This window comes from Taeniopygia guttata, chromosome 10 (genome assembly GCF_048771995.1).
Source record: "Taeniopygia guttata chromosome 10, bTaeGut7.mat, whole genome shotgun sequence".
Taxonomy (NCBI): Eukaryota; Metazoa; Chordata; class Aves; order Passeriformes; family Estrildidae; genus Taeniopygia; species Taeniopygia guttata.
In genome coordinates this window covers 16627371-16639935 of record NC_133035.1, presented here as the reverse complement: position 1 = coordinate 16639935, position 12565 = coordinate 16627371, and the positions used below count along the sequence as shown (strand labels likewise).

The window sequence follows — 12565 nt, the reverse complement described above, 5'->3', positions numbered from 1 at the left end:
AAATTCAGATTTGCAGTTTAGGAGGAGGTAGCTTTGACTTTTTTTTTAAGCTTAAAACAAAACAAAACAAAACCAAAACAAAACAAAACAAAAAAAAAAAAACCCAACAAAAAACCAACCAACCAAAAAAAACACAAACCCAAAACCAAATAAAAACAACCAAAAAAATCCACAAAACCAAAGCAGAACAACAACAACAACAACAACAACAAAACCAACAAACTAAAAACCCCAACATATTTCTGTCATCTTGAAGCTGAAAATCTAAACCCAGCCTAACTAATGGAGCTAAAGCTTATCTGTACATTGAACTCCTGAGTTGCCTCCTCTGAAACTCCCTCTGGATTGTCCCTAAGGCAGCACAACCATGGAGGATTAAACATTAATCAAACACCAACTACAGTTTTAATCTTGCAGGCACTTGCACACATAAAAAACTTCCTATATGCAAGTAGCCCTTTTGAGATCAAGGCATTTACTTTACTTATATAAAGTTATTTACATGCACAAGTGTTCGCAGGTTCGAGGCCTATAACCTGAAAAGCACAATAATGTTTTCAATAGTCCCTCTTGAGCTACTTCATGGCAGTTCACTCCTGGAAGGGAAGGAGTTTCTGAGTATCTATCATTCTAACTAGAGTTCTTCATCTGGCCTCTCTCTGATTCTTCACAACTCACCAGATTTAAAAATATGGTATTTTCTACAACTGTTTTACTGGAGATGCAAAGCATATGGTAAATTTTGAGTAAACTGTGTGCCCTTCCCTAGAGAAAATACATTTAAAAATAAACCTGCTATGGAGTCTATAAAAAGGCATCACATTTACAACACACAACCAAGTCACTGCTGCACAATACAGAAAAATTAAGACAGCTCGAATGACTACAACTTTTCTAAGCAAACAAGGGGAAGTACAGGGAATTGGTGCAAAAGAAATCAAAAAATCAAAGTGACATTGTTAGCACTAAATCTTCCCTCCATGAAAGTCTCTTCCTGTCATGTTTACCCTCCAAACTGTCCTCCCTTTATCCAATATGGACCAGTCTGTCTCACTTAGGAGTTGACTTGGTTACAGGATCTACAGGGGATGCACATCTGCAGTGCTGTGAAGCCCAGCTCTTTTCCCATATAAAATGCTCTATAGATGGCAATTCTTCCCACCATCACTAAATATAACGAGTCCTGCAGTGGAACTTGGCAGCTCCTTAGCATTGTACAGCAATTGCCAGGAAGAAGTGAAGAACACCATCATTTCCAAATTAAAGAATGGGGAATTAGACAAGCATAATGTAGCACTCCACTGGAATAAGGATGGGACACTGGAATTTTATGGCATCTTTTTTACTTATACAAATGGGCTCCTGATTTCAGAGATGCTCAGAGTAGCATATATAGTCTTTTGTCAACTAAAAATCAGCCATTCCCTGAGCTGAAGTCAGAGGAGTTTCCACTACCTGAAGAAAATACTTTGTATTTCTTGTCATAAATATCCCGCTCGGAATTGGAGAGCATGTTTTAAAGAGGGAAATAGAAAAGAGCTGATCCTACCAAATAAATAAAACAAAATATACTGCACCAGCCATTTAGATTGCCCCCAAAGCAACTCCTTTCTCTTTTTCTCCTGAGCTTGAGCCTACATGAGAAAAGAGTGACCCCTCATTAATACCCTCCTTACAGACTGCTTATTGTTTTTACTTGTTTTATTTCCTTGCACTTGGAAATAGAAGCAATAAATTTCCAGGGAAATGAAACTCACTTATCAGATTTTCCAAGCATCAAGTTTCATATTAGGAAAGGGAAAAAAAAAAAATCATTCTAAGGGGACTCGGTACAGCTGTAAACCAATATGTGGAAGCTCTATCAGAGAATAAACCCTCCTGGTAGACTCACTGTTATAAGCCTCAAGTTTCAGTTAGAAATTTTCTTGAAAGGACCAACAAATTTACAGGACAAGTATTTAGTGATTCACAATCCAGACCCTTCAAATGAAAACAATGCAACAAGGTCAAATATTGTCATGTCTGAAACAAATGTGGATGGGCAGTGACTGTTTCATAAGCCATCTTTACTAGATTTTTTTTTTGTTTAATTTTCCTTCCAATAAACTTTTGTTTTTAATCTAACACCCTGATGGGAAAAACTGGAATAAGAAATTTCTTAATTGAAAAAGTACTGTTCACTCCTCTAAAATGTTTCAATTTTTTTTTTTTAATGTTTTCTAGTAGACAGATATTTTGGTATTTTCCCTAATGCAAGTTCACTAATCACTGCCCAGTTCTCTTTCTCAGTGTCCTTGCAACTGACCTTGCTGAAAATGACCTTACACAGATCAGGACAGGGTGAGGCTGACAGAGAAAATCTCAGACCAGGCTATACCACCAGTTATCACATTATAAATCAAGATTAATACCACAAAACTTAGTGCAATGGCCCTAGAATTAAATCTCTCCAGCAAGAACTTAGTTCACACAGGGAAATCCTCCCACAGGGGTAAATATCTGTGTTGGGGAGGGGGTGCAGGGCAAGGCTGTTTCAAACCACTGGCCAAAGTGAAAGGGATTTGGAGGCTCTTTAGACTCATTTTTAAATGCCAGGTCTGGCATGAAAAATTCCTATTGCTCGTGTTTATGCACAATTCTGTGCAGAGATAGAGAACGAAAGAGTTTTCAAATCTCTGAGCACAGGGGAGCACAGGGGCACGAGGGGCAGGCAGGGAATGCAGGAGGGATGCAGGAGGGATGAAGCAGGGATGCAGGAGGGATGCACCAGGGATGCAGGCAAGGATACAGGCAGGGATGCAGCAGGGATGCAGGCAGAGATGCAGGAGGGATGCAGGCAGGGAGTTCAGCAGGGATGCAGCAGGGAATGCAGCAGGGATGCAGGCAGGGATGCAGGAGGGATGCAGGCAGGGAATTCAGCAGGGATGCAGCAGGGATGCAGCAGGGATGCAGCAGGGTCACCTCTGCCAGCAGCTTTGCCTGCAGCACTTTATTTATTCCCTGACATCTGGGACTGACTGAGCTCCTGCCCCTGAGCAGCTCCTCCAGGCTGTCAGGCAAGCCTCAAATTCTACATCAAAGTTCCTGTTAGATTCCAACGAGGAGACACTTCAGTGTGTCCCAATCAGGCCTTAATCTTTAAGTGCTGTTTTTTCTCTCTCTCTTAAAGATCATGCTGGTTTTTCCCTCTCCCCAAGAGCTCTAGCTGAGCCAAAGCAAGCGTCATTCAGCCATCAAAACAAACCAGAGCAAAATAATCTTTTTTTTTTTCCTGACGACTACCACGAGGAGGCACTGCAGCCTGCTTTATAGAAGGATTTTTTAGTTATTAAAAAAAAAAAAAAAAAAAAAAGGCAAGAAAGAAAATAGAAGAGGAGAGGGAGAAAAAAAAAAAAAGAAAAAAAGAACCAACCACGCTGGTGAAGTGTCTATTCGACACCAGCACAGCTCTGGTGTCATTCCCTATTTAATGGCTGTCAGTGAGGGGGAAAGACAACGTGGTGGGTAATTAAAACCAAATTGCAGGCAGGAGATGACTGCAGAAGGATGATATTGTCATTAATACTGATTTAACATGCACCTGGGTAAGGTGAGAGAGTGCAGCTAGGGAAATCGCACAGGCACCAGGGTTGCCTAATTTAAAGATGTAGGGTTTCCAGCCGAAGCATGTTTAAAACCCGAATAAAACCATCATATTATGACAGCGGATATAAAACTGAAACAAATGTGCTACACATGTCTGTTAAAAAGAAAAAACCCTCCAACCCTGTGCTCACAGCAAAGCAAGCACTGCGTCCTCTCTGAAGTTCAAAAGTATTTTTTTTAAAGAAGGTTTTTTGTTGGGTTGTCTCATATCTGGGTTTCTAATGTGTTCGGTGCTTCCTCTGCTTTTACAAAGCTGACTGACAAGAAGGGACCTTTGTTAGATGGAGGGGGGAAAAAAAACATCCAGTGAAAAATCCAGTCTGTGTCACAGAAAAAAATTCTGCTCCATTAATATTTCAGGGAGTAAAGATCCCCCACCTCGTATTTAGTGCAGGACTGTGGTACAATTCATTTGTGAAGAAAGGAAACTGTGGACTGGCTACTGAGACAGGAGATAAAACAAGGAAAGTTTGTTAATGACAGCGTGTTCCAGACTGCAGAGGTTTGTGTGGCTCCAGCCCTGACGGCTTCGTAGCCAAGACTCAACCCCAAATCCAGCAGGGCTGGCTAAAGCTTGCCCAGCATATTGCTAAATGCAATGTAAACCAGCAGCTCTTGGTTATAAATTCAGCTACTGGACCTTTCCTTAGCGAAACAATGCAGTTCAAAGCTTTGAGGAAAATTTTATGACACCTAAAGGTGAAAAAGTATCTTACAAAAGCTATACTCCTCCCCCCGTCTTTCTAATTTTTTTTTTTTCCTTTTTGAGAATTCACTCTCTGGACATCACATCAAGTTCAAATAACTGAAAGAGGGGGTTGCAGCCTTCATAGGCAACATATTGCTGTACAGGAAAATGTCCAAACTACAGCAGAAATCGGAGTAGGAACCAATAAATCTCCTTTTAGTTTAGTTGTAAATTAAATGTGTGTGTGGAAATTACCACCTTTCTGACTTTTAAAAACTGAGTCATTATAGAAGACATGAAGAAATATATACATTCCACAGAGGAAACATATTAAAAGACAAAAATTCCAAATTAAAAAAAAAAATTAAAGGCAAAATAAAAATAAAGATTAAAGAGATCAGGTAGAGAAAATAAAGGTGATGTGATGGGTCCTGATCTAAAGGCTGTTGAAATCTGTGGTGAAGTTCTGGAAATTCAGTAGACTTGATCAAACTCATAACAAACATTATTATGACAGGCTTTCACTGTTTCATTTTCCCTTTTGCAAGAATCTGAAAGGTACAATTAGACTTTTAATTAAACCGCAGAAATGTTTGTCACCTTCTGACAATTTGCACGATTTTTTTACAATCCCCAACGACCTGTGAATTAAATACTGCTCTTCCTCTCCCTGCTCCCAGCCCTGCAAACACGGACCAACCCCTGTCCTTGGGGGCTGCTGCTTCTGGGGACACCAGCGGGTTTGCAGCGTGGTCAGAAAATGCAGAGGGCTCAGAAAATGCTGATTTTTCAGAGGGTGCTGCAAAAGGAGCTGAGCTGCGGGATGGATCTGACCCAGCAAGTGCCAAGGATGCAGAATTGCCAAAGGCAGAGGGATGCAGGGTGAGGGATGCAGGATGAAGGATTGAGGGTGAGGGGTGCAGCGTGAGGGATGCAGGGGGAGGGATGCAGGGGGTGAAGGATGCAGGGTGAGGGATGCAGGGGGTGAAGGATGCAGGGTGAAGGATGCAGGGTGAAGGATGCAGGGTGAAGGATGCAGGGTGAGGGATGCAGGGTGAGGGATGCAGGGGGTGAAGGATGCAGCGTGAGGGATGCAGGGTGAGGGATGCAGCGTGAGGGATGCAGGGTGAGGGATGATGCAGGGTGAAGGATGCAGGGGGTGAAGGATGCAGGGCGAGGGATGCAGGGTGAGGGATGATGCAGGGTGAGGGATGCAGGGTGAGGGATGCAGGGGGTGAAGGATGCAGGGCGAGGGATGCAGGGTGAGGGATGATGCAGGGTGAGGGATGCAGGGTGAAGGATGCAGGGGGTGAAGGATGCAGGGTGAGGGATGAAGCAGGGTGAGGGATGAAGCAGGGTGAGGGATGCAGAGTGAGGGATGCAGGGTGAGGGATGCAGGGGGTGAAGGATGCAGCGTGAGGGATGCAGGGTGAGGGATGAAGTAGGGTGAGGGATGATGCAGGTGAGGGATGCTGCAGGGTGAGGGCTGCAGATGCAGAGCTGCGGGAGCTGCGGCTGCCCCAGCCCAGCACGGACAATCCAGCGCCGGGCTGGGGCAGCAGAGAGGAAGGCAGGGCTCGGGAAAAGCTCCCCGGTTCCCTGACAAGACAGGCAGCCAAGGACCCAGGCAGGCAGGTGCTGTTTCTCCCCGGGCTGGACGCAGAACAGACAAGCTGCTAGAAAAGACTGGCAAAAAACCCACGAGATCTGCCGGAGTCAGTGCGAGTTTCGCTGACTTGTACTGAATAGACTTGGAAAGCAGCTTCAGTATCAACAGTTCCTAAATTAAAACCTGTTTAGGTGATCATCAGATCGTGCACTTGCTTGCCTGTTTCACTCAAATTATCTTTTTCCCCATATTCTAAAAGTTGGAACTCCAGTGACACTCACAAACAACATATGTTGGTCAGATGAACATAACATCAGCTTTTTTTTTTTTTTTTCCCTGTGTATCTGTATATGAATATTTTATGGCTCAGTATTTTCCAGATCCAAGATCAGAATTCAGCTATCAATTTTCTGGACCCTGACACTCCATTTTCTTAATTGGTAGTAATTTAAAAATCAAGTGACTTATTTGCAGTCTACTTTCTTATTTAAGAAAAAAAAGGAAGCAGACATCTTTATAATAACTGCCTAGAGAAATGTCATGACAAATTGCAGCATAGATCAGAAATACTACTTAGCAAAGAGCTTAATACAAGCAGCTTAATACATAAATACGAAAAACTAGGAGCAGGATAAAAAAAAAAAAAAAATCCTAATCTCTTTTGCTCAACTTTGAAATCTCCAAGGCCCACATCCTATAAAACCTTGGTGTTTTAGTTTATGATCACAAGGAGCCCTCCTCAAGTTAGTAACTCTATTAGAGTTTGCGCCTAAAAATCCACTGTGATAAGATTTAAAGTACATTTTCTAGTTGGGAATATTTGTTGCATTTTTTTCCTTCCTGATCATTCTTTTCTCTCACTTAAAAAATACATATTCTGTTATGATTTCATCTGTCTAAATAGAGGGATTCAGCTAAACTACTTCCACTACTGCATCAAAGCATGATCTAAACGTCTGGATATGAATCAATTAAATTCTCCTTTTCACTTTGAAAAACTTGCCAGAGGAATAGCTTTCTTTCCATATTAGTTGTTTGAGAGTTAGAGGGATTTTCTCCATATCCAGGTCCCTATAAAAAACCTGCCCAAGGACAGTCAATTTGAAATTGTTTGGGGGATTTTTTAATGCACATAAAATAGATCACATTGTAATTTCTTTTATGACACAAGGTGAAAGCGTAAGAGCCACTAATATTGTTTTATGTTCGGTTCACTCTGAAATCAGGGAAAAAAATCCAGAGATAAAAGTCACTCTCCAAATTCTGTCATTCCTGCACTTACAAACAAAGGAGGGGGTTATTGAAAGCTTTGTGCTAACAGGGCTTCAGGTAGCAAAAAGGAAAGTTGTGTGTTTTTCAAGTGTCCCCACAAAAGGAAGTGATCAATCTTCAAAGCAACTGATAATTCATGGACAGAAAACAACAATGCTCAACCCAATAAAAGCAGCTCTTCTGCAGTGAGTTGGAAATCTGACCCCCAATAGCTGACTGCAATAAAGCATGGAAAATCATGAAGCAACTACCTGACACTTAATCCTGGTTTATTATTAGAAAACTATTTTCTTGTGGAGAAAAAGAAAAAAAAAAAAAAAGTGATTTTCTTGTACAGCTACAAGAAATAGGCAAATAACATCCCTTTAATATTTTAAAAATAGTAATGGCTCTACACTGAGTTTATGTGCAGTTGAAGTAAGAAATACATGGGACAAACCTTCCCTAGGTGCAAAGTGATATTGCTCTGTGGGCTTCAACGTAGCTATTTTCATTTATTCTAGGTCTGGACCTGGCAGAGGAATTTTTTAATTCTTTTTTTTTTTTCCCCCGTGGAAAGGTAACAGCTGCCAGCAGCAAAGCCAGAAACACGCAGTTTCTGTTCTATTTTGCTTTCAGATGGAATGGAATGTCTTCGGGGAGTGCAGAGGCATGATAATGAGACAGGTTCAGTGAGATGGACACACCGAGGCAGCACCTTGGCCCTGCTCCGGCTGCCCCGCGTGCCGAGCACGGCTCTCGGGGCACGGCAGCACTTCCATTGCACAGGGATTCCTGCTGATGAACTTTCATTAACACAGGGTTAATTTCTAAGGACACCAAAGAGTCAAAATGTCTCGCAATTGTTCCAGGACTAGCCGTTTCTGTACCAAAAAAAAAAAAATTATTTGGATTCGTGCAAATGTATTTTGTTTGCGAAGGGGAATATTGAATGTTGGACTTGTTTTAACTCAGCAAATACTGTAATATTAATGTATTCACTGAGTGGATTAGGAAATTTATCTTGTAATTTGTTGCTGCTACTAGTTGTCATTTTTGATTCCTGGAAAAATGAAATAAGATTTAACTTCAAAAAGTTCTTCTTTATTATCTAATTAAATAAAGGTGGCAGATTAATTGACTAATTGGTGTTCATGTATAGATGGAGACATATGGAAAGGATTTAAGATTAGACATATGGAAAGGATTTCTAAGATCTGTAAGACTGTGAGCAGCATTTTATCAGATGTTTTGTATACAACACGTGACCTGCACAAAATGCTGCATTCAGCATATACGCCAGATTCATAAATGGGTACATCTGAAATTCAGCCTCGTGGACATATTCACAATCAGCAAAGATGCAGACTAGTAATTCCATTTTGGACACAAACCCAGCAGCGAGGAGGAATATTAAATACACACTAAAGTACCATAAGAAATAGCAAATTTTAACTTTTTTTTTTTTTTTTAGGAAGAGACCCTACCATTCATACCCACACTGAGTTATACACAAACACTTGAAAAATACCCATTCAAGCGGGTGGCAGCACAGAAGTGCCAGACTCAGAGTCAGATCTCAGCTGTCTGAGTTTAATGTGCACACAGAGGGAAAAGAGAGAAGGTGTGGGGATTTAAGCCACTCCATTTCAGTATTAATTCACAGGGAGGTGGTCTAGACAGCGGAACTCAACGCCACAATGCGCACACAGAGCCAACAGATACAACCACGCTCTCAGCAAAAAAAGAAAAAGACCGAGTCAGACAAGCCCTGCAAGAGAAAAACAGTTACATTCTGTTAGGTTAATGGGTTGCAATATCCCTGCCACATCTGCAATGGTTTTAGAGGATTTATACCTGTAGTGAAGCAAACGATGACCACATTGCATTATCATCTCTCAAATAAATACAATATATTCCTGAAATACTGCTTTGGTCAAGTGCCTGGGATTCTTGTTCGACTCCAGCAAAGATTTTGACTGCAACCCAGAATTGCAATGCCTATTTGGGAATTATAATAGAGCAACTTGCTACAAGAAAAAAAGTGGATGCTTTTATCCCCAAAAGAAAGAAAAGGTCTATGTCATTGCTACCCTGAAAATGACACTTGAACTTGGGATTTGTGTAAATGTAGTGATGAAATCTTGAAGCACTGTAAGAATTTATCAGCTAGAGAACTCTTCACAATGGGCCAAATCATGGCCCTGTCTGTAAAGTTAACACAGAGAAAAAGGAGGTTTTTTCCCCCAAATACAGCTAGAAAGCCAGCAGGCACCCTACAGCTCATGGAGGTGCCAGTGTTGGAAGAGGCAGGTTTTCTGATTACACTGAAAAGAAAACCCTATTTATATTTTTCAAATGACATGAAATAGAAATTGCCTCCATTAGTGATCTTGGAGTAGTCACAGCTCAATTCTGGAATTAGGATCATTTCTTACAGCCTCATCCAATACTCCTAAGGAGTTTAACATGCCATGATACCAAAACAACTAATTTTTCAGCTCCTAATGCAAATTGCCCATACCTAAGGGATGTTTTGAAGACAGGATTCAGTTTATCCTCTGGAACGTGGGTGCCCCATTATTCTGACTGAACCATCCTCCTGCACACTTGACCCAACTCTTAGCTGGGATAGTAACTGTTAGTCAAAATACACCCAGGTACCCACAGTGCCCATTAATAATGAATAAAAAATTTTAAGATACTGATACTTTCCCTCAATTCACTTTTCTGGAAGCCTTGACTCTTCCTAATCCTAACCATAACCTTAACCTAGCCTCAGACCCTGGCTCAGAGAGGCCTGGGAATGCAGCCCTGACTGCAAATCAAAAAGAATAATTCCATCAAAGCTCGTGATATTTTGCTCTTATTTTATCTCCAGAAATTTGCAAAGTCCCACACTCATCTTGGCTGCTGCCTCCCTGTTTTTCCTATTTCACAGCCTCACTCCAGCTGAAAACAGACAACAACATCAGGGCTCTGCCCTAGAAACTGGGACATTCCCCAGCGGGTGACACCTGACCCCAGCCCTAAGTCCAACCTAACTGAGCTTGGGAACGCAAAAGGGTCTCACAGATTATGTTCACTTTTTTGTTCACTTGTCTGAAAAGTGCAAAAGACCCCAAACCTGAACCTTATTCCTAAAATTAGGTAGGCATGGGAAACCTCTGCCAAGCTCCAGCATAGAACAGGAGAGCAGAGAGCAGACAAAACACAGGGGCTCAAACCAGCACGCCCAGGACAGGGCTGATTATGGCAAACCTTTTATTAAAAGCATCTCAGATTTTATATTAAATAATTTAGCAGTGCTTACTTTAGGATAGCTAAGAAAACATGTATAAACTAGACTCATAAAAATCTAAATTTATGTAGTAAACAGTGTGTACCAATTTCCTTATGGTTAGTAGAAGTATAAAATATCTCAATATGCTGGGAGGGACTGAAATAGGTAAACTAATATAAAAAATATACTAATAATACTGTTTATAATTTTTGCCTACTACTTATATAATAACTAAAGAAGGAAAGGGGTAATACAGGTTGGGAAATCTTATTTTTGAAAGGTTATAACCCAGCCTTTGAATTCGCTTTCACAAAAAGCCCAAATTTCTTTCTCAATCCTACACTTAAAACAAAAGAGAAGTAAAAGATTGAATCAAGACACCGTGAGTTCAGAGGAATACTGTATACATTAAAATAAGAACTAATAATGCCTCAGAGGATCTTAAAAACTGTTGACAGACCCATGTGTCCCCCTGCCCAGATATGTCCATGTGTGTTGTTTCCAAATGTGAGATTTAACTAAGTCTGTCAGGTACCAACTCACATTTTTCTTATTTTCTGTCACAGCCAGTCCTTTCCTCTAACAAAGGAACCACAAAATGTCGTGGAGGTGACTCACTAGAAATACGTCCCAAAGATGAGTTTGGTAGAAAAAAAAAAAAAAATAGAAAAACATGAGAAAAACAAAACTATCCCTGCTATAGCTGTGTTCTCTGATTTTGTAGAATTTTGTTTTTCTGCAATCCCACCCAGGTTGCCCATTCCCAATTTACAGGGCCCGCACGCCTCCCCATGCACCAGCTGCGGCAACTGAAAGTAATTATCACTCCAGACACAATAAGGTGTTAAAGGTAGTGGCGAGCATTTTGTGCAAAAAGAAAAAAAAATTAGGAAGGAGGGAACCTGATGAAAGGAGATTAGTGTCTGTTAGTCTTTTGGAGAGGAACAGGGGAAAGCAAAGAGGGGGAGAGAAATAATAAATAACCCCGATCCTTAGGGAATACTTGCATATGTGGCAGACAATGAAATAAAAGTTTTCTTTGAAGAGCGAGCTCCTTTTCGGATGAAGTAAGCGGCACCAAAATGAAATCACAGAGTTATGTTACAGCTGATGTATAACTGATCAAAAGAGCAACAGGATGGAGTTATGAGAACAGAGGCTGAGCAAAAGAGAATTAAACCAAAACACACTTCGGAAAATAACCTACAGCACCCAGGGAATGGGAATAGCCACGGCCGGGCAGCTCACGGCTGCCTCGGGAGCAGCCTGGCAGCCCGTTCAATACCTGTCCTGAACTTCTTCTGGGGGTGGGAGGGAAAGGGAAGAGACAGCGCACGCAGCAGGGAAAATCTTACTGGAAAAGTTGTCAGAGGCAAGGCAGGGAGGGCACGGAAGAATAGGAGCTCGCTCCCAGGAACAGCAGAGAGGTCGGATCCGTTCTGCCTCTCTGGCTCTTTCCAGGGGATCTAATTTGCAGTGAAGCCCCTGGGACTCCTATCTCCAGCACTGGTAGGAATGAGATCACAGCCTGAGTATTTGTTCTACATTTTCCAAGAAAGTAGATTTTAGTGCAGCAAAGGGCTCACATAAGGATCTCTGTGAATGACTCGGGTATGCGCACACCGAGAAATGTGCGGGAGCTGTAGAGGGAAGGGATTTTTTTAGGTCTGTTACATTACAGAATGGTGTAGAAGTTTATTTATTTATACAGGCAATAGCTGCTCATTCATATCCTGCTTTCACAAGTTTTTCCTCTGAAGTTATTCCACTGATGATTTAATGTCTGCTGAATTGCTGCTGAGGGTATTCACAGCCTTTCCAGGCATGGGCGGCTCTGCTATGGGGCAGTGTCCAGCAGCTATAGATGAAATTGGAGATAACCCCTTCAGCTAGCACAAAAACCTGCAATACAGGCTGGAATCAAGAATACCCAGTCCTTTCAGTGTGCAAAACCACACTTTAGCTGTCTGCCTCCTAATTTCTGTGGTAAGTTCTGGATGCTGATGAGTCTCCTCTTTATTTAGTGAAGCACAAGTAGAATCGGACACAGAGCAATGTGAAATATTTCCCAAGAAATTGCACCCAACTC

The 12565-nt window shown here is 41.5% G+C and overlaps 1 long non-coding RNA gene across 10 annotated transcripts in view; it reads right to left on the bottom strand.

Annotated features, from left to right (window-relative positions):
* The window catches only part of LOC115496633 (uncharacterized), a 145042-nt gene extending 132993 nt beyond the window's left edge, over positions 1–12049 (bottom strand). Inside the window, exon 1 of one of the 10 annotated variants that reach the window (XR_012057570.1) lies at positions 11832–12049. This is a non-coding gene — a long non-coding RNA (uncharacterized lncRNA). The remainder of the gene's footprint in view (positions 1–11831) is intronic. The other 9 variants (XR_012057568.1, XR_012057567.1, XR_004368873.3 and 6 more) reach the window with 9 other exon arrangements.
* Positions 12050–12565: the final 516 nt, after the last annotated feature.